Below are 24,574 nucleotides of genomic sequence, written 5' to 3'. Positions count from 1 at the left end.
AGGGGAATCACTGGGTCCCTCTTCCTTACACACCTCCATCTGAAAGTATTCTGGAACCTTGTCATCCATTTACAAATAATACACCATATTTTATAAGACACAATGAAAAGCTGTCGCAGGAAACAGCATCCATTATCAGGGACCCCACCACTGAGGACATGCTCTCTTCTTGCTGCTGCCATCAGGAAGGAGGTACAGGAGCCTCAGAACCCTCACCACCGGGTTCAGGACAATAATTACCTCTCCAACATCAGGCTCTTGGACCAGAGGGGATAACTTCATTCACCCCTTCACTAAACTGTCCCCACAACCCACATGCTCACTTTCAAGGACTCTTCGTCTCATGATCTCAATATTTATTGCTTACTTATTTATTATTTATTATTATTTTTTAAATTCTTGTACCTACAGTTTGTTGTCTTTTGTGCATTGTTTGTCCATCCTGTTGGATACAATCTTTCATTGATACTATTGTGTTTCTTGTATTTACTGTGAATGCCTGCAAGAAAATGAATGAATCTCAGGGTTGTATATAGTGACATATATGTTCCTTGATCGTAAATTCATTTTGAACTTTGAACTTTAACTCTCTGATCAATGGTGATGCCCAAGGTGGTGGGGGACGGTGATGGGAATGTCTCTAAATGTCAAAGAAAGGTGCTTCGTCGCCTTCTTGTGGGAGTGTTGTGACACTCTCGTCACTTGCCTGTCCTTCAATGGCCCATTGGGTCTGAATCCAGAAACCCCTACCCAACCATACTGTGCAACTGATTCATCAGAAGCAGTGCAGTGGTTTAAGAAGATGATCACCACAAACATTTCATTGATAAGGTGGGCTCCAAGATCCTGAAAACTAAATAAATGAAATAATAAATTTACACTACAGGAAAGAGAAATATATACTTGTGTACACATACAGAGAGAGAGAGAGAGAGAGGAAAAGAAGGAAAGAGGAGGGAAAGAGAGAAGAGGCTGGAGAGAGAGTGGGGGACGAGGAGAGAGAAAGAGAGGAGGAGAAAGGAAGAGGGGAAAGAAAGAGTGAAGGGAAGGGAGGGTTAAGAGAGAGAGAGGGAGGGAGAGGGAGATGGAGGCAAGAGCCTTTGGGACCTGATGTGATCATAATTAATAGATTGGTGACTTAGTCGAGTTTATTTTACAGTGACGTGGTTTCCCATGTCACTGTAGTCTGAGCCTCGCACATTGACCAGTGAAGTGTCGGTCTGTTTATTCAGCTGCCAAGGCAGATCTGTAAGCCCTGTCCCCGTGGTCTTCTATTTCATCGCCCCCACTGCGTGTTTCTTCAGGTTATTTTCTTTTATTGCTTGCTGAGATACAGCAGGTGAGGAACTAAATCCGGGCAGTCGGGATTCCTAAGTACTTCTATATTCATCTCTCCCTTCACCACAACACTGAGAGCTTTTTTGAAGTTCAGTTGTTGCTCCAGAGTGTACGGCTTCATGGCCCCGACTTGTGTCAAGGTCTGTTCAGATTCCATACAGAGTTCTGCCCACCACACCTCGGGAAAGGTCCGCCCAAACCTGGCTGGTCTTCCAGCAGAACAAATGAACGAACACACTCCAGGGTTCAGCACTACAGAGGCTAAAGTGCCCTGAAGCAAAAGGTTCAAAGATTCAGGATTCAAAGTACATTTATTATCAAAGAGTGTATAAATTATACAACCTTGGGATTTGTTTGCTTGCAGGCAGCCTCAAAGCAAGAGACCTGAAAGAACCAATTTAATAAAGGCCAACGCCCAATGCGCAGAGAAGGGGATAGAAAAAGCACAAATCATACGAACAGTGAAAGCCAGCAACAATATTCCAAACCAAAACGAGTCCTCAGGTCCGAACCCCGGCGTAGGCCCCAGGCCTCAGTATCAGTCTATCATATTAGCAGGCCTGGAGCACAGCAGCAGGAGGCAGTCTTCATAGCATCAGTGCCATGGAGAGTGCAGTGAATATCGTGGCCGAGTGAGTTAAATCAGCTCTCACCTCTGGTCCCGACACCCTGTCTTCCCAATATCATTGAAATTGCCCAAGTAGTGTAATGTACCATGCACTAGGGCCTGGGCACCGCTGCAGTGAAAGGCTCTGGGCCTAGAACACACCACCCAGCAGCACACTCTGGGCTTGGATGTCACCACCCAGCCAGAGCTGCTCCCGATTTCTCCAAACTGGCTCAGCACCCAGAGCGCTGGAACCTTGCACTCAACCCAATGCACGGGCTTCGAAACTCCTCTGGCTCCACCTCTCCTCACCGATTCCACATGGTCCATCCCTCCAATTCACTGCGCCTTCGCTTGCCTCTTCAACGTTTGTGGTGATCATTTACTACAATTGACCTTGGAAAGGTGTTGTTAGTAATGTATTTAGTCAAATGTCTTGCCTTCTGAACTACCAGTGAACTGTCGCGTGGGTTCAGTAGTGCTATCTTAAGCCAGAAGTTTAACAGTTAGCACTCAGTATCACAAATCCCCACCATCCAGGACATGCTCTCTTCTCATTGCTGCCATCAGGAAGAAGGTACAGGAGCCCTAGGCCCCACATCACCAAGTTCAGGAACAGTTATTACCCTTTAACTATCAAGCCAAAGGATAACTAGTATGGATAACTTCACTCACCTCAACACTGAAGTGAATCGACGACCTACAGACTCACTTTCAAGGACTCTTTGCAAGCCACGTTCTCAGTATTATTTTGCTTAATTTGTTTTCTTTTGCATATTGTTGTTTGCCAGTCTTTCTTTGTGTACAATTTTTAGTAAAGTTTCTGTAAATGCCTGCAAGAAAATAAATCTCCTGTAATATATGGAAACATATCCATTAATAATAAATTACCTTTGAACTTTGAACTGCAACAGGTGTAAAGGAGTTATGGGGACAACAAGCCTCCACCATCAGTCTGGTTTGTTTTAACTGCAATCATACAACGTGTGAATGAAAGATTATGAATTGTGTAAAGGAAATCATGAGGAAAACATTATTCATTGTTGCAAGGTGTCTATAACATTTCTGAACAAAGAATTTAATTTTGTCAGGAGGAAAATGGCAGATAAGCTTTCAGGCGAAGTGAACAGCCACCAGAATGATCTGGGTGCTGAGAGGGTGAAAATTATGGGAACCAGTTGTCTAGACCAGGATTACAATATATTCTTTTGTATGAGTGTTAATTTAATTGTGGTATCTTTAGGATTAAGACAGGTTGGCAAGGTAGGCAAAGAGAGTCTGTTTTCACTGGCTGCAAATCCAGAAAAAAAAATTAAAAACCAAGAAATTGTCAGAGATACTCAACAGGTCAGGGAATGTCTGTGCAGAGACCTTGTTTCAGGTCAACGAAGAAAGGTCAGTTTTCAAATTTTCAATTGATACCCATCTATTCCCACCTCATCTTCATGACAGGCTCCACACATTCCTAAGGGCATAGTTACCAGACTTCCACCAATCTCTCCACAGCTTCCTAATGGCAACATCCCAGACTTCCACCAATCTTTCCACAGCTTCTGAAGGACAAGATCCCAGACCTCCACCAATCTCTTCACAGCTTCCAAAGGGCAAAGTCCCAGACCTCCACCAATCTCTCCACAGCTTCCTAAGGGCAAAGTCCCAGACCTCCACCAATCTCCACAGCTTCCTGAGGGCAAGGTCCCAGACCTCCACCAATCTCCACAGCTTCCTGAGGGCAAGGTCCCAGACCTCCACCAATCTCCACAGCTTCCTGAGGGCACAGGTCCCAGACCTCCACCAATCTCCACAGCTTCCAAAGAGCAAGGTCCTAGACTTCCACCGATCTCTCCTCAACTTTCAAAGGGCACAGGTGCCAGGCTTCCAACAGTCTCTCTACAGTGTCAGAAGGGCACAAGTCTCATACTTCCACCAATCTCTCCACAGATGCTGCCTCATCGCAGGTGACCCACAGGGCTGTGAGCTTAGCCCCCTGCTCTACTCACTTTACACCTATGACTGCGTGGCTAAGCACAGCTCCAACACCATATTCTAGTTTGCTGATGACACCATTCTTGTGGGCCAAATCAAAGGTGGTGATGAATCCACATACAGGAGGGAGAGTGAAATTTTGGTTGAGTGGTGTCTTTACAACAACTTCTCACTCAATGTCAGCAAGACCAAGGACCTGATTATTGACTTCAGGAGAGGAAAACCAGAGGTCCATGAGCCAGTACTCATCGTTGGATCAGAGGTGGAGAGGATCAGTAACTTTAAATTCCTGGGTGTTACTATTTCATTGGACCTGTCCTGGACCCAGCACATGTACAACTGTGAAGAAAGCACAGCAGTTCCTCACTTCCTTAGGAGTCTGTGGAAATCTGGCATCACATCTAAAACTTCAACAAACTTCTGTAGATGTGCAGTGGAGAGTGTGTTGACTGGCTGCACCAACACCTTTGAATGGAAAACCCTAGACAAGGTAGTGGAGTCAGCCCAGTACATCATGGTTAAAGCCCTCCCAACCAGTGAGCACATCTACATGAAATGCTGTCGTAGGAAAGCAGCATCCATCATCGGAGATCCCCATCACCCAGGCCGTGCTCTTTTCTTGCTGCTGCCATCAGGTAGAAGGTACAAAAATCTTAGGACTCGCACCACCAGGGTCAAGAACAGTTACTACTCCACCAATATCAGGCTCTTGAACAAAGGGGATAACTTGCCCATCTGTTCCACAACCAATGATCTCATTTTAAGGACTCTTTATCTCATTATCTCATGTTCTTGTTATTTATTTATATTAGTTGCACAGTTTGTTGCCTTCAATGAAAGACCATTGATCCAGTAATAGTTACTGTTGTATAGATTTGCTGAGTATGCCCACAGGAAAATAAATCTCAGGGTTGTACTTTGATATGTACTTTTATAATAACATTTACTTCAATCTTTCAACTTTAACCTGTTGAATATTTCGAGCAGTTTCATGTTTTATTTCAGATTTTGAGCATCTGTACTTCTTGGCTTTTTGACTGCCTTAAAATGAGAGCCGTGATGTTCAGGGTAGATGCCAAGCAATACTTCCAAAATAGTGAAATATTCCAAGACTTCAAAGTGTTTGAACAAAATTTGGAGATGACGCCTTGCAATGAGATAGAATCATGTTACCAAAGCTTGGTCAATAAATTTGAAGGAGTGATGTAGCTGGAGTCTGATGTTGAGAGCAATTTATTTTCTATAGAGTGAGTATTGCCCTGTTTCTTTAGATTTAGAAGATTGTCTGTTTAAGACTCACTCAAGAGACTTGAGTACAACATAACTGTAGTATTTTCTACTCTCAGTTTCTTCCTTTCAAGGGTGACGTTCAGAGAAAGACTGTCCACCTTCTTGTGTGAGATTTAAAATCCCACAGGGCTATCTGAAGGAGTGCCAGAATACTTTCCTGGTGACCCGGCCAACATTTTATCAATTAAATAAAAACATTATCTAGGCATTCTGTTTGGGAGAAGTTTCCTCTCTACAAAATGGTACATTTCTACATGACGAATTGTAGAACACAATGACGTTGTGAAAGATGCTATAAGATTCTTCTTCCTATAAACAAAAATGTTTAAGAAGTTAGGAAACCACATCAGTTTATATAGATAGATTCACGTATTCATCATATTTACATCAGAACATATACAGTGAAATGTGTCGATTGTGCCAACAACGAACACAATCTGAGAATGTGATGTGTCTGATGCCAACATGACATGCCCAAACCTGTACGACTTTGGAATGCGGGGAAACCCGAGCACCAAGGGGAAGCTCGAGCGCTCCCGGGAAGAACGTTAATCACAGACAGTAGCAGGAACTGAGGTTGGTGCATGTACACCGTAAAGTGTTACACTAACCACCCTGTCACACAGCACAGTTAACCGAGGGACCATCGGTTACTCAGCGTGTCGTGCGATGAAACAGACAGCAACTGACCCCAGGATGCTGATTAATTAAAAGATGTTCATGACATTATAACTATGACAGATTTCTATAGATGTGTGGTGGAGAGTATATTGACTGGCTGCATCACAGCCTGGTATGGAAATACCAATGCCCTTGAACAGAAAAGCCTGTAAGTGTGGATACAGCCCAGTCCATCACGAGTAAAACCCTTCCCACCATTGAGCACATCTACATGGAGCATGGTTGCAGGAAAGCAGCGTCCATCATCATACACCCCACCAACCAGGCCATGCATTCTTCTCACTGCGGACATCAGGAAGAATGTTCAGGAGCTGCAGACCCATACCAGCAGGTTCAGGAACAGTTATTATCCCTAAGTATTAGGCTCTTGAACCAGAGGTGATAATTTCACTCAGTTTTTTATTTCTTTGGTCTTTTGCACATTGGTTGTTTGTCCGTCCTGATGGGTGTGTCTTTCATTGATTCTGTTGTGTTTCTTGGATTTACGATGAATGCCTGCAAGAAAATGAATCTTAGGGTTGTATATAGTGGCATATTTGTACTTTGTGTGGGCACGTGGCCAAGTGGTTAAGGCATTGGACTAGCAATATGAAGGTCATGAGTTCGAGCCCCAGCTGAGGCAACGTGTTGTGTCTTTGAGCAAGGAACTTAATCACACATTGCTCTGCGACGACACTGGTGCCAAGCTGTATGGGTCCTAATGCCCTTCCCTTGGACAACATTGGTGTTGTGGAGAGAGTAGACTTGCAGCATGGGCAACTGCTGGTCTTCCATACAACCTTGCCCAGGCCCGCGCCCTGGAGAGTGAAGACTTTCCAGGCACAGATCCATAGTCTCGCAAGACTAACGGATGCCTTTATTATTATTTGTACTTTGGTAATAAATTTACTTTGAAATTTGAACATTAAAATTATAAATCTAAACAGTCTGCTTTTTTAGGTTAAAGTTAAAAAGGATAAAGAAAACACACAGAATTACATGTTAATAGAGCACAGAAACTGCAGCTCAAGAGGTCTCTGGCAATATTTAAGCTCGATATGATCTTCTGCCCATTTTCCATATGTACATACACTCAGTGCCAACTTTATCTGATACCTCTGGTCCTGATAAAGTGGCCACTGATTGTATCTTTGTGTTCTGCTGCCTTAGCCCACCCACTTCAAAGATCATGTTGTGTGTTCAGAGATGCTTTTCTGCACACCACGTGGTCATTTGGGTTACTGTCACCTTCCAGCATGAACCAATCTGGCCAAACTCCTCTGACCTCTCTCATCAACAAGGTATTTTCAGCCACAAAACTACCATTCACTGGATGCTTCTTGCTTTTTGCACCATTCTTGGTGAATCTTCAGAGATGCTTGTGTGTGAAAATCCCAGGAGTTAAGCAGTTTCTGAAACACTCAAGCCACTCCATCTGGCACCAACAATCATCCCACGGTCAAGGTCACTTAGATCACATTTCTTCCCCGTTCTGATATTTAGTCTGAACCTCTTGACCATGTCTGCGTGCTTTAATGCATTGAGTTGCTGCCACAGGATTGGCTGATTAGATATATAGATGTACCTACTAAAGTGGCCAATATATCAAACACACATAAAAAATTAAAAGTCAAAGACCCTCGACCTGAAATTTTAATTCCCCTTTTCTCAGATACTGCATGGCCTGCTGAATTTGTACTTCAGAACTGCAGCATCTACTTTTCTTATTGATTTTCATTTGGATTTCTTTTTCTCTAAGACACAGAGACTGCACAGGACAAAAGAAACGATGATCTTGAATGTCTGCATTCCTCTTGGTTGTTTAGGTGGGGTAGGGTCTTGCTGGTCTATAATGTTGTAAACTGGATCAGCAGGTTTGCAGATGACACTAAGGTTGGTGGTATGGGGAAGACAATCAAAGCTCGCAGCGGGATCTGCTCAAGTGGAAAAATAGGATGAAAAATGGCAAATGGAATTTAATGCAGACAAGTTTGAGGTGTTGCACTTTGGGAACACTGACCAGAGTGGGTCTTACACAAAGATCATTAAGACACTGAGGAGTGTAGTAGAACAGAGGGAGCTGGGAATTCAGGTCCATAATTCAATGACAGTGGTGTCACAAGCAGATAGAGTCATAAAGAAAACATGTAGCATATTGGCTTTCATAAATCAATGAATTGAGTACTGGAGTTGAGATGTCATGTTGAAGTTGTACAGTATAAGACGTAGCTGAGGGCACATTTAGAGTATTGTGTCCAGTTTTGGTCACTTACCTGCAGGAAAGATGTAAATAAAATTGAAAAAGTGCGGAGAAAATTTACTAGGATGTTGCCGGGTAGAGGATCTGAGTTATATGGAAAGATTGAATAGGTAAGGACTTTATCTCCTAGAACGTAGAAAATTGAGAAGAGATTTGATAGAGGGATACAAAATTATGATAGGTATAGATAGGGTAAATGCAAGCATGCTTTTTCCACTGAGGCTGTGTGACACAACAACTAGAGATCATGGGGTAAGGATAAAACGTGAAATGTTTAAGGAGAACTTGAGTGGAAACTTCTTTACTCAGAGAGTGGTGAGATTGTGGAAAGAGCAGCTGGCACAAGTGGTGGATGCGGGGTCGATTTCAACATGTAAAAGGAATTTTTATAGGTACGTGGATGGCAGGGGTATGGAGGGCGATGATCTGGGTGCAGGTCGATGGCACAAGGCAAGTTAATGGTTTGGCACAAACTAGGTGGGCTGAAGAGTGGTGAGGAAGCCATATGCGATGTTAGTATTAATTTCAAGAGGACTGGAATATAAAAGCAAGGATGTAACGTTGAGGCTTTATGAAGCACTGGTGAGGCCTCACGTGGAATATTGTGAGCAGTTTTGGGCCCCTTATCTTAGAAAGGATACAGTGACATTGGAGAGGGCTCAAAGGTGGTTCAAGAAAATGATTCCAGGATTGAAAAAACTGTCATATACAAGCTCTGGGCCTGTACTCACTGGAACTTAGAAAAATGAGAGGTGACCTCATTGAAATCTATTGAATATTAAAGGGCCTCAATAGAGTTGGCTGTGGAGAGGATGTTTCCTATGGTGGGGGAGTCAAGACTAGAGCACACAGCCTCAGAATAGAGGGACATAATTTTAGAATGGAGATGAGGAGGAATTTCTTTAGCCGGAGAGTGGTGAATCTGTGGAATTTGTTGCCATAGGCAGCAGTGGAGGTTAAGTCATTGAGTATTTTGAAGGCAGAGGTTGATAGATTCTTGATTAGTCAGGGCATGAAGGGATATGGGGGAAGGCAGGAGATTGGGACTGAGAGGGAAATGGATCAGCCATGATAAAATGGTGGAGCAGACTCGATGGGCCGAATGGCCTAATTCTGCTCCTATATCTTATGGTTTTATGGTCTTACGGAAGGGTTTCTATGCTGTAGTGTTCTATGACTCTGACATGCTGCATTACAGAGCAATAAAATTCAAGGATGCGAGGATGGCTAAAATGCATGAAAACTGAGATCTCAGAGGATTGCGATCATGAGAGTAACTTCGACACAAAGATGAGAGTTTAAAATTGATACACGCACATATTTTCACCAGGAGTCATTAAAGGATTCCTTCAGAGCAAGCAAAGTTCCTTACCCTCCTCCCCCACTTCCACCACCACCCCGCCCCATCCTCCACATATGAGACAGGAACTTCTTCAGAGAAAGGAATCCCTGTCCTCACTGGGTTTACATTCCCGGGGAATCTCATGTTTGCTTCACAAACCTTCATCAGTACTTTTCAAACAGTGTCCAATGAGATAAAAGTGTTGCCACAATGCCCAACTCTGGATTTTCTTGCATTGTTAATTACCCATGAGACACTAACATAAAGTTCAGTTTATTGTCACTTTCTGCTGAGAATTTAAATTGCTTTACTTACAGAGTTGTCATCCATTGCCTATTTTTCAGCAAAGCTTGTTTTTTCCGAGATTCAAGGAGAATGAAATAATGGTTTCTCTGGATCTGATACAGCACAAAAATAAAACCCACGAAACATAAAGGTCACAATAATAACACTAAACACACACAATAAATATAAATGCATAAAACAGCTTACATACATAATGCAAACACGAGGAAGTCTGCAGATGCTGGAAATTCAAGCAACGCACACAAAATGCTGGTGAACGCAGCAGGCCAGACAGCATCTATAGGAAGAAGCACAGTCGACGTTTCAGGCCGGGACCCTTCGTCAGGACTAACTGAAAGAAGAGATTCAAAGAAGAGCTACACCCTTGGTCTGAAGAAAGTAGGAAGAGCCAAAAGAGAAATTATTAAGTGTGAAGTGTAGCTATGGGCACTCACATGGGCCCCAGCTATGCCTGCCTCTTCGTTGGTTATGTGGAACAGTCTGTGCTCCAAACCTATTCTGGTACTACTCCCCAACTTTTCCTTCGCTACATTGATGACTACATTGGTGCTGCTTCCTGCACCCATGCTGAGCTCGTCAATTTCATCGACTTTACTTCAAACTTCCACCCAGCCCTCAAATTCACTTGGTCTATCTCAGACACTTCTCTCCCCTTGCTCGATCTCACGGTCTCCATCTCTGGACACAGACTGTCCACTGACATCTTCTACAAGTCCATTGACTCTCATAACTACCTCGACTATACCTCTTCCCACCCTGCCACATGCAAAAATGCCATTCTCTATTCCCAGTTCCTCCGTCTCCGCCGCATCTGCTCCCAGGATGAGGCTTTCTGTTCCAGGACATCTCAAATGTCCTCTTTCTTTAAGGATCGTGGTTTCCCTTCTGCCGTCATCAATGATGCCCTCACCCGCATCTCCTCCATTTCCTGCACTTCAGCCCTCACCCCATCCTCCCATCATCACAACAGGGACAGAGTTCCCCTTGTCCTTACCTACCACCCCACCAGCCTCCGGATCCAGCACATTATCCTCCGCAACTTCCGCCACCTTCAACAGGACCCCACCACTAAGCACATCTTTCCCTCTCCACCCCTCTCTGCTTTCCGCAGGGATCGCCCCCTCCACGACTCCCTGGTCCACACGTCCCTCCCCACGGATCTCCCACCCGGCACTTATCCCTGTAAGCGTAAGTGCTACACCTGTCCCTACACCTCCTCCCTTGCCACCATTCAGGGCCCCAAACAGTCCTTCCAGGTGAGGCAACACTTCACTTGTGAGTCTGTTGGAGTCATCTATTGCATCCGGTGCTCCCGGTGCGGCCTCCTCTACATCGGTAAAACCCGACGCAGATTGGGGGACCGCTTCGTTGAGCACCTCTGCTCCGTCCGCCACAACAGACGGGATCTCCCGGTTGCCACCACTTCAACTCTGCTTCCCATTCCCATTTAGATACGTCCATACATGGCCTCCTCTACTGCCATGATGAGGCTAAACTCAGGTTGGAGGAGCAACATCTCATATACCGTCTAGGTAGTCTCCAGCCCCTTGGTATGAACATTGAATTCTCCAACTTCCGGTAATTCCCTTCCCCTCACTTCCCCTATCCCTATGTCACTCTGCTCCCTCCCCCAGCTGCCTACCACCTCCCTCTTGGTTCCGCCTCCTTCTACTACACATTGTGTTTTCCCCTATTCCTTCTTCACCTTTCCTGCCTATCACCTCCCTGCTTCCCCTCCCCCACCCCCTAATCTTTCCCCTTACTGGTTTTTCGCCTGGAACCTACCAGCCTTCTCCTTCCCACCCTCCCCCACCTTCTTTATAGGGCCTCTGCCCCTTCCCTCTTCAGTCCTGATGAAGGGTTCCGGCCCGAAACATCAACCGATCTTTTCCATGGATGCTGCCCGACCTGCTGAGTTCCTCCAGCTTGTTGTGAGTGTTGCTTTGTCTTGTTGACATTGAAGAAGAGGTTATTTTCCTGGCACCCTTAACCCATGACATATAGTTGTAGTCTCACCCAACCTCAGTGGAAAAAGCCTGTTTGTATTTTTCTATCAATACCCCTCTTAATTTTGTATGTCTCTATCAAATCTCCCCTCAGTCATCTATGTTTTTGGGAATAAAGTTCTAACATATTCAGTCTTTCCTTATAACTCGGGTCCTCCAGTCCCGGGAACATCCTTGCAAATTTTCTCTGTACTCTTTCAACCTTATTTACATCTTCCCTGTAGGTAGGTGACTAAAACTGCGCACAATACTCCAAATTAGGCCTCACCAATGTCTTATATATGGTCAAGTGACCAGATCATCTGCTTTTCCTTGTATCAAAGGTGAAATTTATCCAGAAAAAAACTTACATGCTCTTTATAACATTCTAGCAGCATCTTTTATTTCTCAGTTTCATGTTGCATCTGAAAGTGAGCACCTCCCACTGTACAGCACTTTGTCAGTACCATGTCTGAACATCAGCTTTGATCGTTTGCTCAAATCTTCTGGCTGAGGCTTGTACCCGTTAGTGAAAATGTTCTCCTCCAAACCACAACTAACGAAAAGTCTTTCAACCACAGTTCCACCTGTCTGTTCAAGTGAATCTTCAGCATCTGGCTCATCATGTGGACAGCATCTCAGACCATGCAACCTGCCTTTAGGTTTCATATACTTAAGGCCACAATTCAGGATTTTGGTTAACATCTGCAACCAGTGCGTAGAATGAATACAGAACAGCATAATCTGCTTTTATTAAGGTGTTGGTTTTCTACTCATCTGCGAGCAAAACCTTTGAACTTGCAACTCCACATTTTATATTTTTGTCCCACTCCCAACAGGGAGGAGACTATGTAGCATCCACACCAGAGCCCCCAGACTCAAAATCAGTGACTTTCCCCGAGCAGTAAGGCTGATCAACACCTCCACCATGACTTTATTATTTCCTGTCAGTCACCTTATGAACAGCCTAGTGCCACTTTAAGGACATACAATCGATCTCTGTGTATAAGCTATCTCATGTGTTTATAGATATATTTTGTGTGTGTGTTTTTATTATTATTGTGTTGTTTTTCTGCTGCATTCGATCTGGAGTAACAATTATTTCATTCTCCTTATACTTGTGTGCAGGAAATGACATTAAACAATCTTGAATTTTAAAGTTCAAACAATGGAAGCAAATTATGTCTTTTCCAAATTTGACCGTCAATATTAGATTCTAGCCAAGGACCGTCTCAGTGCTCACTGTGGGTTTCATGGCAATTTCTCTTACATTTCCACACATAACAGGAAGCAGGAATTGTACAGCTGCGTAACGTGTTCAGGTTTCAGGCACCGTCCTGAGGGTAATGGATATCCTCTGGCAAATCCATTATAGTGGCTCCCGAGCTGTAACGAGAGTCAGGTACAAGCCTGGCCGTGCTGGGTTACATGTCGCTGTAATTGGCCCGTGTTAATATTGTTCATCCAGGAAAGGGCCTCAATTGCAGAAAAAAAAATTGCATGGCTATTGAGAAGAAAATTAGAGTGCTGGAAATGAGAAAGAATGAGCATACAAACCTACGGCGGTTCTGTGAAAGGGGAAAGAGAGGATCATATCTGAGCCTCAAGTTTTTCATCAGAATTTGAAGAGTTGAAAAAAAAATCTCTTTATTCAGCCCCATTAGATCTATGCTCTCTAATCTGAGTTTACTCTACCAAGGTGGAATTGAGAGATCACTAAGTTGGACTTCCAAAACCCTGTCTAGCCTGGTGATCGTGCACTCTAAGTTGAAAGAAGCTGGTATACTGTGGCTAATATTTACACATCAATCAACAGCACCAATAGTAGATAATCTGGTCGACGTATTGCAGTCTGTGATAAACTGGTGTGCAATCATTTCCTTCATTACACCAGTGACTAAACTTCAAAAAATTTCATTGTCTCTGCCATTGTTTCGGGTTTTTAAACTTGTTAAATACATTACTGAAATATATTGGTATAGTTGATGTGCAAATCACTGGTGTGGGATTTGAACACATAACCTTCTGACACAGATGTGAGATTGCTACCCATATAGCCACAGCTAAAACAAAGGAAACAAAAACATATTAATAGTTGCTTAAAAAAAGCTTTCTCATTACAGAAGAGGAAATCCACATTCAACAAGGAGGCGGGGTTGTTTACAACTGAAGGGTCCATGCAAAACTTTATTAATAAATGATCTGTTCTGCTCATTGAAAACAGGGCAGTCCTGCTTCGGATATGGTCATATAAAATCTTTATCCTGAGTTCAGATTGTAAATCTTTCCTGTCTTTTGACCCTCAGTTGGTCCACCACATCAATATGACACAGACCCCGTTGACACAGGAAATGTCTCGAGGCTTGGTCTAAAGCACAGATCGTATCAATCAGCTTAATCTCAGGTCCCTGCAGGGTCTGGATCCTGTTATAGGTGAAAAGGTCTATCAACAGATGGGCCACAATGGGAGAAGTGGAAAGGTCATTTTCAGAAACAGCTAATTAGTCTTCAGGGATCTGATGCAGCAGAAATTCATCAGGTAAAAATTAAGATTTTTTAAATGTGCTTTTTAAAGGAACTCAATTTACTTTTGAAATCTGTTCCAATTTCAAAGTGGAATATACATGCATCTCACTTCTTTAAAGGAACAAAGAGTGAATGCTTCGGGCCAAGACCCTTCCTCAGGACATAAATGCTGATGCTGCCTGACCTGCTGAGACCCCCCAGTGTGTCACTCTGGATTTCCAGCATCTGCCGAATCTTTCATCTTTACTTCTTTTGTTTCCCAATTCCCACATCAAATTTGTTTTTGGGGAACAGAGTATTTTTCAATTCAGGCAGTTAGTTTATGCATCAAGACAGATGAAAGGAAAGAAAGGCTTGTGTTTTGTTACTGCCATGTCCCTTTTAGGAAACTCGGGAAAGAATTTGCAGCTGATGGCGCTCTTTTCCAATGGAATAGTGAAGTCACAGCAGGCAGTTTATTTATTTATTTAGGAATACAGCACGAAATAGGCCCTTCCGGCCTTTGAGTCGTGCCACAACCCACCTGTTTAACCCTAGTCTAATCACAGGACAATTTACAATGACCAATTAACCCACTAACTGGTATATCTTTGGACTGTGAAGCCCACACATTCCACAGGGAGGACGTACAAACTCCTTATAGAGAACACAGGGGTTGAACTCTGAACTCCGACACCCTGCGCTGTATTAGCGTCACTCTAACTGCTACGCTACGCTGGCGCCCCAATTTGTGCATAGCCAGCTCCTACTGTTATATTCTTGCCACTTACAGGATATATTACAGCTAACAATGAGGTGTTATTTTTTTTAATGAGTATTTTCTCTTCCCCCGTCAGTAATGATTACTTGATTTGGAAAACGTCACCTCTGACAGTAGAGCACTTCCTCCGTTGTGCCAGTCTAGATTTCAGTGCTCTGGACTGGGCCTTGAAGCCAAGCATTTCAACATGGAGTTGAAGTACAGCTGATGTCAATATCGCTGAGGTCCCTACCTGGACCCAACACATCGATGCAGCTATAAAGCAGGCAAGACAGTGGCAACATTTCATTAGGAGTTTGAGGAGATTTAGTATGTCTCCTAAAACACGCTCAAATTTCTACAGATGTACCGCAGAGAGCATTCTAACTGGCTCCGCCACCATCTGGTATGGGGTGATGGGGTGCTACTGCGCAGGATCGAGAAAAGCCGCACTGAGTTGTAAAGTTGGTCAGCTCCATCATGAGCACTAGCCTCTGCGGTATCCCAGGGCGATGCCTCAAAAAGGCAGAGTCCATCATTAAGGACCCTCACTGCCCGGGTCATGCCTGCTTCTCACTGCTACCATCAGGAAGGAGGTACAGAAGCCTGAAAGTACACACTTAACAATTCAGGAGCAGCTTCTTCCCCTCTGCCATCTGATTTCTGAATGGACATTGAACCCATGAATACCACCTCACTACTCTTTATCTCCTATTTTTTGAGCTACTTATTTAATTTAACTGTTATATACAGACAGACCTGTGAATTACAGTAAATGTATACATTTACTGTAATTCTCAGGTTTTATTCTCTCTATTATTATGTATTTCATTGTACTGTTGCCATAAAACTAACAAATTTCACGACGTATGCTGGTGATATTGACCCTGATTCTCATTCTGATGTAGCCCGTATACCGCAGTATTACCCAAGATTACAGGCCATGGTAGTGTAGTGATTAGCGTGCTGCTGTTACAGCGCAGGGTGCTCCAGAGCTCAGAGTTCAATTCTGACACCCTCTGTAAGGATGGTGCGCAATCTCCCTGTGAGCCCTGCTGGTTTCCTCCCACAGTCCAAATTATACTGGGTAGGTTAATGGGTCATGGTAAGTTGCTCCGTGATTAGGTTAGGGTTGAATTGGGGTTGCCGAGTTATTGGGGAGGCACAGCTTGAAGGACTGAAAAGGCCTGCTCCGTGCTGTAATAAAAAATAAAAAATAAAAATAATTTTTCTCATGCAGCCACAATCAGTCTCAGTAAGAATGATAAAATGCTGTGAAAGCAGCACTTAGACCATAAGCCCATAAGACATTGGAACAGATTAAGGCCATTTGGCCCATTGAGTCTGCTCTGCCATTCCATCATGGCTGATTTACTATCCCTCTCAACCCCATTCACCTGCCTTCTCCCCGTAACCTTTGACACCCTGACTAATCAGGAACCTATCAACATCTGTTTCAAATATACTGAATTGCATCTGTACACAACAGTAGATAATGGATTAAAACTTAACTATGTTGGTGCCTTGAACTTTGCTCACTGTGCAAAGAGAAGAATTGCTCACACTATCGGGCTAAGGCATGTTTTATTTATAACAATAGAAACAGGGCTTTGAGCAGTAAAATATTGACTCCAATGAGACTACTTTATTCTGATGCTGCTTGCAGCCTTTCAGTTGTTTCCCCATGCCCTGTTTTTTTTCAGTCTTCCTGTGACAAATTGGAGCCGGGCACACAAATGGCTGGGAGCAAATGTTCTCCTGGAGCACAGCAGGAAGTATCCAAAGCCTCATGCACGACTTACTCTAAACCCCTCAGCCATCAGGCTCTTGAACCAGAGGGGATAACTTCATTCAAATTCACGTGCCCCATCATTGAACTGTTCCCAAAACCAACGGACTCACTTTAAGCACTCTTCTCATGTTCTTAATATTTATTTATTATTACTATTATTGTATCTTTCTCTTTTGTATTTGCACAGTTTCTTGTCATTTGCACATTGGCTATTGTCCGTCCTGCTGGGCGCCGCCTTTCATTGATTCGATTATGGTTCTCGGATGTAATGAGTATGCCCGCAAGAAAATGAATCTAAGCGTTGTATATGGTGACCTAAATGCACTTTGATAATAAATTCACTTTGAACTTTGAACTCTACCAGCTAGGACAATGAGGCAAAGTACCTACTTAAACAGGGTATGAACTGTAGTGATCCCTGAGAAAAGTTTGTTTAATTAAAGTTAACACCATGATCTGACTCCTGAATACGTCAGTCCACAACCAAAACATACAGCAAATAAAAGTGTGTGTGGAGAGTAGAGTTATGGGAGGTGCCGTGTTTCGGGCAGTGTTAAAAATCCCTGGCAATATTTGACGAAAAGCAGGAAAGGTCTTCTAGCCCTGGGATACAAATGTGGATATGGAGTGAGGATAAAACTGGATTTAATTCCGAAGCCTACTGTGGCTGAATACATTCAATGCCTAAGCTCAGACTTGAGGAAGCTACTCTTCATCTAATGTTCTCAATATTTATTGCTTTTTACTATTACTAATATTATTACTATTTCATTTTTTCTCTTTCTTTTGGCATTTGTACAGTTTTTTGTCTTTTGCACATTAGTTGTTTGTCCCTCTTGTTGGGCACAGTCTTTCACTGATTCTGTTGTGTTTTTTGTATTTACTGTGAATGCCCACAAGAAAATAAACCTCAGGGTTGTGTATGGTGACATGCATGCACTTTGATAACAAATTTACTCTGAACTTTGAAGATGGGGAGGGTCCAGAGAAGGCTCACGAAGAATGATTCCAGGAATAAATGAGGTCATGTATGAGGAGCCTGCAGGTATGCTGAAGTTCAGAAGAATGAAGGGACAACCTCATTGAAATCTTTTGACTATTGAAAGGCCTAGGTAGAGTGGATGTGGAGAAGATGTTTCCCATAGTGGGGGAATCTAGGACCAGAGGGTGCAGCCTCGGAATAGAGGGACGTCCATTTAGGACAGAGATGAGGAGGAACTTCTCTAGCCAGAGGGTGGTGAATCTGTGGAATCATTGCCACAGGTGGCTGTGCAGCCCAAGTCATTGGGTGTATTTAGAGTGGATTTAGGTTCTTGCTTAGTAAGGGCATCAAAGGTTATAGGAAGAAGGCAAGAGAATGGATTAATAAGGGATAATAAATCAGCCATGATTAAATGGCAGAGCAGACTTGATGGGCCGAATGGCCTAAACGACATGACGTTGTGATAATATTGTTTGACCTCACAGGCATCTTGTCCTTATTTTTCCTTTTATGAGCTTGTAGCACTCATACTTCCTCCAGCTCTGACCTCGTGCAGAACCCAATTTTAACTGACATACCTCAGCACTGTCCAAGCCAGGAGGCAAATGGTGGAAATCAGCACAAGGTTCAGATTTATGACCTGACCAAAGTTAAGCTAAACCTGATCTGAGCCAAGAATATACAAGGTTTCTTGATACCCAAGCTGACCTGACCCAAACATTACCTGCTAAAAGCATCTGAACCGACACTGAAAACCCCAGTCCTCAAGAGCATCTGTTCAACTCTTAAAAGTTAATCCCTTACCCTTGTGCATATTTACTTAAATGGTAGCAGTAGCTGTAGCCCAATCCAAGCCAAGCACAAGGCTCCACTTTCTTTCCAGAGCCTAACCATCAAATCCCAAATGAACATAAACCCTAACCCATCATAATCAAAGACTCCACCCTGGGCATTGTCCCTTCTCGTCTCTCCCGCTGGGCAGAAGTTAAAAAGACCTGACAGCACATACCACCAGGCTCAAGGACACATTCTGACGATTGAATGTTTCCCTGATGTGATAAAATGGACACTTTGCTGTAACTGTGAACGAAGTCACTGAAAAGGCACTGAAGCTGTTGGATATAAAAGTGTTTTACCCAGCAAAAAATGAGCAGCAGGCATCATATTTGAGACACTCTTGGAGGAAGAGGCCTTCTGACCCAATATTACATGCCATTTTTATATGTTAAAGAACAAAGGTAATGGCAGGACAATTCTATAGTTACAATGTATCTACAATGCTTCCTTTGAATTGCATGTAGTTTTCAAACACCTCCTTCTTCACACCCATACTCCGGACAACCAAAATAAACGTTAATCCCCAGTGACTCTAGGCCACATCCATGCATTTGCAGGCGTCTAGGATCTAATTGCTCTGAGCTGCATTTTAAATATTAAATCTGAAATCTCTACATTTAAATCTGAAGATTGGTGCTGGTGAAATTAATATTTGCGACATACACCAACTCCAGAATACACCCTCACACTCTTGGCCTCACATTCTATCTCATTCTGACTCTGCATCTTGTTGTTTAGCTGTGCCACACTTTCTCTATAGCTGCTGCACTTTATTCTTGCATTTTGTAATCATTTTACCTTGCACTATCTCAATGAATTGACCTGTATGGAGCTTTTCACCGTATGTGTGACAACAGTAAACTAATTCCAATCTTACAATTACGTTCTAACAGGCTTGGTTCACTTAACCAAGCTCAGGGGTTCCCTGCCTTTTTTATGCCATGGACCCCTACTATTAACCGAGGGGTCTGTGGTTCTCAGGTTGGGAACCCCTGCTCTAGGTACTAGGCTCTGGAGTTTTCTCCTTAAGCCAGTCCGTGTTAAAACTTACTCTTTGAGCCATCTCATGGTCAGCCTTGCTGGTGTCTCCTGAGCTGACTCGTTTAACAGTTCTGTGAAATATCTTGGGAAGCCTTAATTCCACTAATGACAAGGTAGTAATGAATGCTGTTGGCACCAGATGGTTAACACGTAGAGGTGATAAAAAAAACCTGTAGAAGACCAATTTCTGACATCCCTGGGAAACCTCGGTTCAGAACCAACGGTTTGCCGTTGTCGTCATTGCCTGCTTTACACCACAGACCAAGAGTCGTGAAAACAGACCTGGCAAATAACCGCATTATTCCCAAAGGGTTAAGGGCGGGATTCCCAGGGAGCCTGCAGATAGTTTAACATGCAGTCGTCTGAGCTGAAATGTGAGTTCGATCCTCCAGTGATGAACGAACAACAATTTTCAGGCCTATTAAGCATGTAATGTGGAACAGATGTGTAAGGACTTGTGAGCTGGTGCAAGAAAGTAAGCGACAGAGTGAGAGGGAGAGGATGAAAAGCAGAAAAACACATGATAAATTCAGGCATAAATGAGAGCGAAGCTTACAAATAATTACTTTCCCCTCTTAGCTTTGTATTTAAATTGCTGTTCCTTTTGCAGTTGTCCACACACCTATTTCTAATAAAAATGATGCTGACTATGTTTGCCATATTCTTCAGCAATTTGTCTAAACTTTGTAAAGCGTGTTATCTATATTAGAGTGATCCTCCTTCAGAACTTGCACAGTAAAGTGATGAAAGATTACTCAGTATATAGACTCAGTGGCCAACTTATTAGATACCCACTGTACCTACTGAGTGTATGTTCGTGGTCATCTGCAGCCGTTGCCCAACCACTTTGGGGTTTGATGTGTTATGCATTTAGAGATGGTCTTCTGCACACCACTGTTGTAATAGAGTTATAGAAAAGTACAGCACAGAAAGGGGCCCTTTGGCCCATCTAGTCTATGCTGAACCATTTAACTGACTAGTCCCATCGGCCAGCACCAAGACCATAGCCCTCCGTACCCTTACCATCAATGTACCTATCCAAACGTCTCTTAAATGTTGAAATCGAGCTCACGTGCACCACTTGCGCTGTCAGCTCATTCCACACTCTCACCACCCTCTGAGCAAAGAAGTTTCCCCTCATGTTCACTGTAAACTTTTCACTTTTCACCCTTAACCCATGACCCGTGTGGTTATTTGAATTACTATCACATTCCTGTCAGCTTGAACCAACCTGGCCATTTTCCTCTGACCTCTCCCATTAACAAGGCATTTCCGCCCAAAGAACTGGATTATTTTTTGTTTTTCACACCATTCTCTGTAAACTCTAGAGCAGGAGTTCCCTACCTGGGGACCACAGACCCCTCAGTTAATGGTAGGGGTCCATGGTATAAAAAAGGTTGAGCACCCCTGCCCCTGTGTGTAAAAATCCCAGGAGATCAGCAGTTTCTGAGATACTCAAACCACCCCATCTGGCACCAGCAATCATTGCATGGTAAAAGTCACAGATCACTTTTCTTCCCTTATTCTGATGTTTGATCCGAACAACAGCTGAACCTCTTGACCCACTCTGCATGCTTTTATGCATTGAGTTGCTGCCACATGATTGGCTGATTAGATATTTGCATTAACGAGCAGGTGTACAGGTGTCCCTAATAAAGTGACCACTGAGTGTATGTAAATAATTTCTGCTGCCTTCTTGAATCTTACTCTACCATATCTGGTTTGCCACATCTGCAGCTCATTGAAATTATCTCACCTCCTTCTATCAAATGTGCCTAAATATGCCTGAAGTACTGCAGCACTGCTCTGAAACAAAAGCTCGCACACAATCTCAGGATATACCTTTCACAATCTCAGGAAGCGTCAAAGTGCTTTATAACCAACACACTCTGCAGTCTACCAGACTCTCGTGCAGTCTCTGTAGGAAAAGCAGCCGTTAATTTATGCACAGCAAGCTCCCACAGACAGTGCTGTGATAACGGAGGCACAATAGGTGAAATCTGACTGTCTGACACAGGGAGTATGCAGGGAAGCCTCCCCCGAGGGGAAGCTTCTTCACTAAGAGGGTGGTGAGAGCGTAGAATGAGGTGCCAGCGGAAGTGGTGGATGCAGCTTCAATTTCAACGTTTAAGACAAATTTGGATAGGTACATGGATGGTAGGGGTATGAAGGACTATGGTCCCCGTGTGGGTTGATGGGACTAGGCAGACTAGGTGGGCCAAAGGCCCTTCTTCTGTGCAGAGTGCTCTATGACTCTACAGCACTACGACACCCCTCAAGGTCATTCTCAGCCTGAACAATGACTAACTCACAGTATGAATTTTATTCATCTGGAGGCACAGGAGGCTTGAAATCCAACAAAAGTTTTGCAAGAAGCAGCAAAACATGTCTTTTTTGACTTTGAAAAGCCTTTGACTCTGTCAACCAAGAAGGAAAAAGGAACGCCTTTCACAACTTTCTCTGCCTTCTGACATTCATCTCTGCCTGACATCTCCTTCATGTTGACTGAGAGACCAACAGACCCAATTTCTGTGCAGACCTGGGTCAAGCAAGGACACACCATCACATAACCTTTTCTCTATCTTTCCACAGTTCAAAGTTCAAAGTTCATTTATTATTAAATAACACATAAGTTTCTGCAAATTACCTTGAGATTCATTTTCTTGCGGACAATGAATACAAGAAACACAACAGAATCGCTGAAGGACCACACCCAGCAGGGTGAACAAACAACCAATGTGCAATACAAAACTAGAAAAAATACAAAATAATAATAAATAAATAAATAAGCAAAAAACATTGAGAAAATGAGTTGTAGAGTCCTTGACACTGAGTCTGTAGGTTGTGGGAACTGTTCAGTGTTGGGGCGAGTGAAGTTGTTACTGCTGCAATATTGCACCTTCCTTCCTATATTCCTCATTGGGAATGGGACAAATTAAAAACTGCATCACCGACACCACCTTCACTTTGAGACCAGTGTCAGTCAGCAGCCTGCAGAATAGAGGGGATATCTGCACATACTCACGTTGAGGGCTTCGTTACAGGTGATTGTTAATCTGTTCACTGAAGCTTGCAATAGAATGGGTAGGAGCATAGAATAGTATCACACAGGAACAGGCCATTTGGCCCACAGTGTTGTGCTGAACCAGCTAAAAAGCAAATCAAAAACACCCAAACACTAATCCCTCCTACCTACTGTCTGTCTAGGTACCGTATCCGATGCGGACTTTGGTGACCATGGTTTTCCATATAGATCTATCCTTCGTTTTTTGGATGAGTTCTATTTCCTCGATGTGTAGCCACCTGGCTATGCTTTTGATGTACGTAAGCCGAGGTCTTCCTGTAGGTTTACTCCCCTCGATCTTTCCAGAGAGTATGAGTTTTTCTAGTTCATCTTTCCGCATGATGTGTCCTAGGAATTTGAGTTGTCTTTCTTATATTGTTGGTATGAGTGATCGAACTGCTTGGGCTCTTCTGAGAACTTCTTCATTTGATGTGTGTGTGGTCCATGATATTTTTAACATTCTCCTGTAGAACCATAATTCAGCTGCTTCTAGTCTCTTTTCCATTGCTGGAGAAATGGTCCAGCATTCACTTCCATAAATCAGGATAGAATAAATGTAGCACTGCAGTATTCTGTTTTTAGTGTACATGCTCGTCCTTCTGTCTGTTAATATGGTCTTCATTTTTTGGAAAGCATCTTTCGCCATTGCTCCTACCCCCACCATGTTCATATCCTTCCATCTTCCTAACATCCCTATGCCTATCGAAAAACCTCCAATGTACTCGTCTCTCCCACTATACCAGAGTTTAATATTTAGTATCCATTCATGAAAGGTCCTCCACTAAATTGGTCCCACTGCACAAAACCACACCTCATCCAGAAGATTCATAGTCAAATGGATAGTGCAGTGGCTGGCGTAGTGCTTTATAGCGCTGGAGACTGGGATTCAGTTTCCACTGCTGACTGTAAGAAGTTTGTACGTTCTCCCCCTGACCATGTGGGTCTTGTGGGTGATCTGGTTTCCTCCCACAGTGTACAAGTTAGTAAGCAGTGGGCATACTATGTTGCTGGGTGGTGGTGTGGAGACAGGATTTTACCATCGAAGGGCCGATTCCGCGCGGCGTCTCAATAAACAAATACATTTTAAAAAGCTTCCCATCGCACTAGCTCGCCGGCTATCACTCCCAACATGAAGGCTCTCATTACAGCCACTCCGACCACGTGGCGTGCAGAGAGCACCAGACTGCTGTAATACTGTACACTCACCGCATTCCGAAGAGAATCTCAGAGCGTTATTGAAAAATATCTGCAAAGTCCTCAGCATTGGAATTCAAGCCCAGGGTTACGCTGAGTGTTGGAATTTGCCAGCTCCCGAAGCATCCGGCAACCTACAAACCTGTATCACCCTCATCCGCCGCTACAGAACGGGAGTGATCTTTGACCACAGAGGGACTGCCCGCGGAGAAGGAATACACGGAAACCCAACGACCCAGTCTCCTGGCACTGATAATCTCCTACATTCAATCCCACTTTCATGTGACCACTGGGAAATTGTTACCCAGGTGGATGATTCTAGAGTGTTTTCTTCTTTCGCCAAATATTTTATAAGTGCTGAACAGAAAGGAATTTTAAACAATCATTTAATATTCTAGGATTAAGATGCTTGGATTTTGCATGTGAAGTGGTAATTTATGGGTTGTCGTGTTACGTTGACAGCAGTATCAGTAGAAATGGCTAGTATAGAGTTTTGAAAGTCTGAACCCGCACCTTCGCTGCGATGTCTTACTGCCAGCCACCCCTCTTAGAGGCAGTGAATGGAGCTTTCCAGCTAAAGTGGGTGGGGTTGGGGAAGCGAAGGCTAAAGCTGAGAATCCACGCT

The 24,574-nt window shown here is 43.5% G+C and overlaps 1 long non-coding RNA gene across 1 annotated transcript; it reads right to left on the bottom strand.

The window, feature by feature from the left end:
• Positions 1–414: 414 nt before the first annotated feature.
• Positions 415–24,104, bottom strand: LOC140190542 (uncharacterized). Its single transcript, XR_011883628.1, has 4 exons — positions 23,962–24,104; positions 9,799–9,881; positions 2,621–2,778; positions 415–499 (listed from the first exon to the last, which is right to left on the bottom strand). It is a non-coding gene; the product is annotated as an uncharacterized lncRNA (long non-coding RNA).
• Positions 24,105–24,574: the final 470 nt, after the last annotated feature.

This window comes from Mobula birostris, chromosome 30 (genome assembly GCF_030028105.1).
Source record: "Mobula birostris isolate sMobBir1 chromosome 30, sMobBir1.hap1, whole genome shotgun sequence".
NCBI lineage: Eukaryota > Metazoa > Chordata > Chondrichthyes > Myliobatiformes > Myliobatidae > Mobula > Mobula birostris.
Note: the sequence above shows the minus strand (reverse complement) of the source record. Positions and strands in the feature narration are given on the sequence as shown.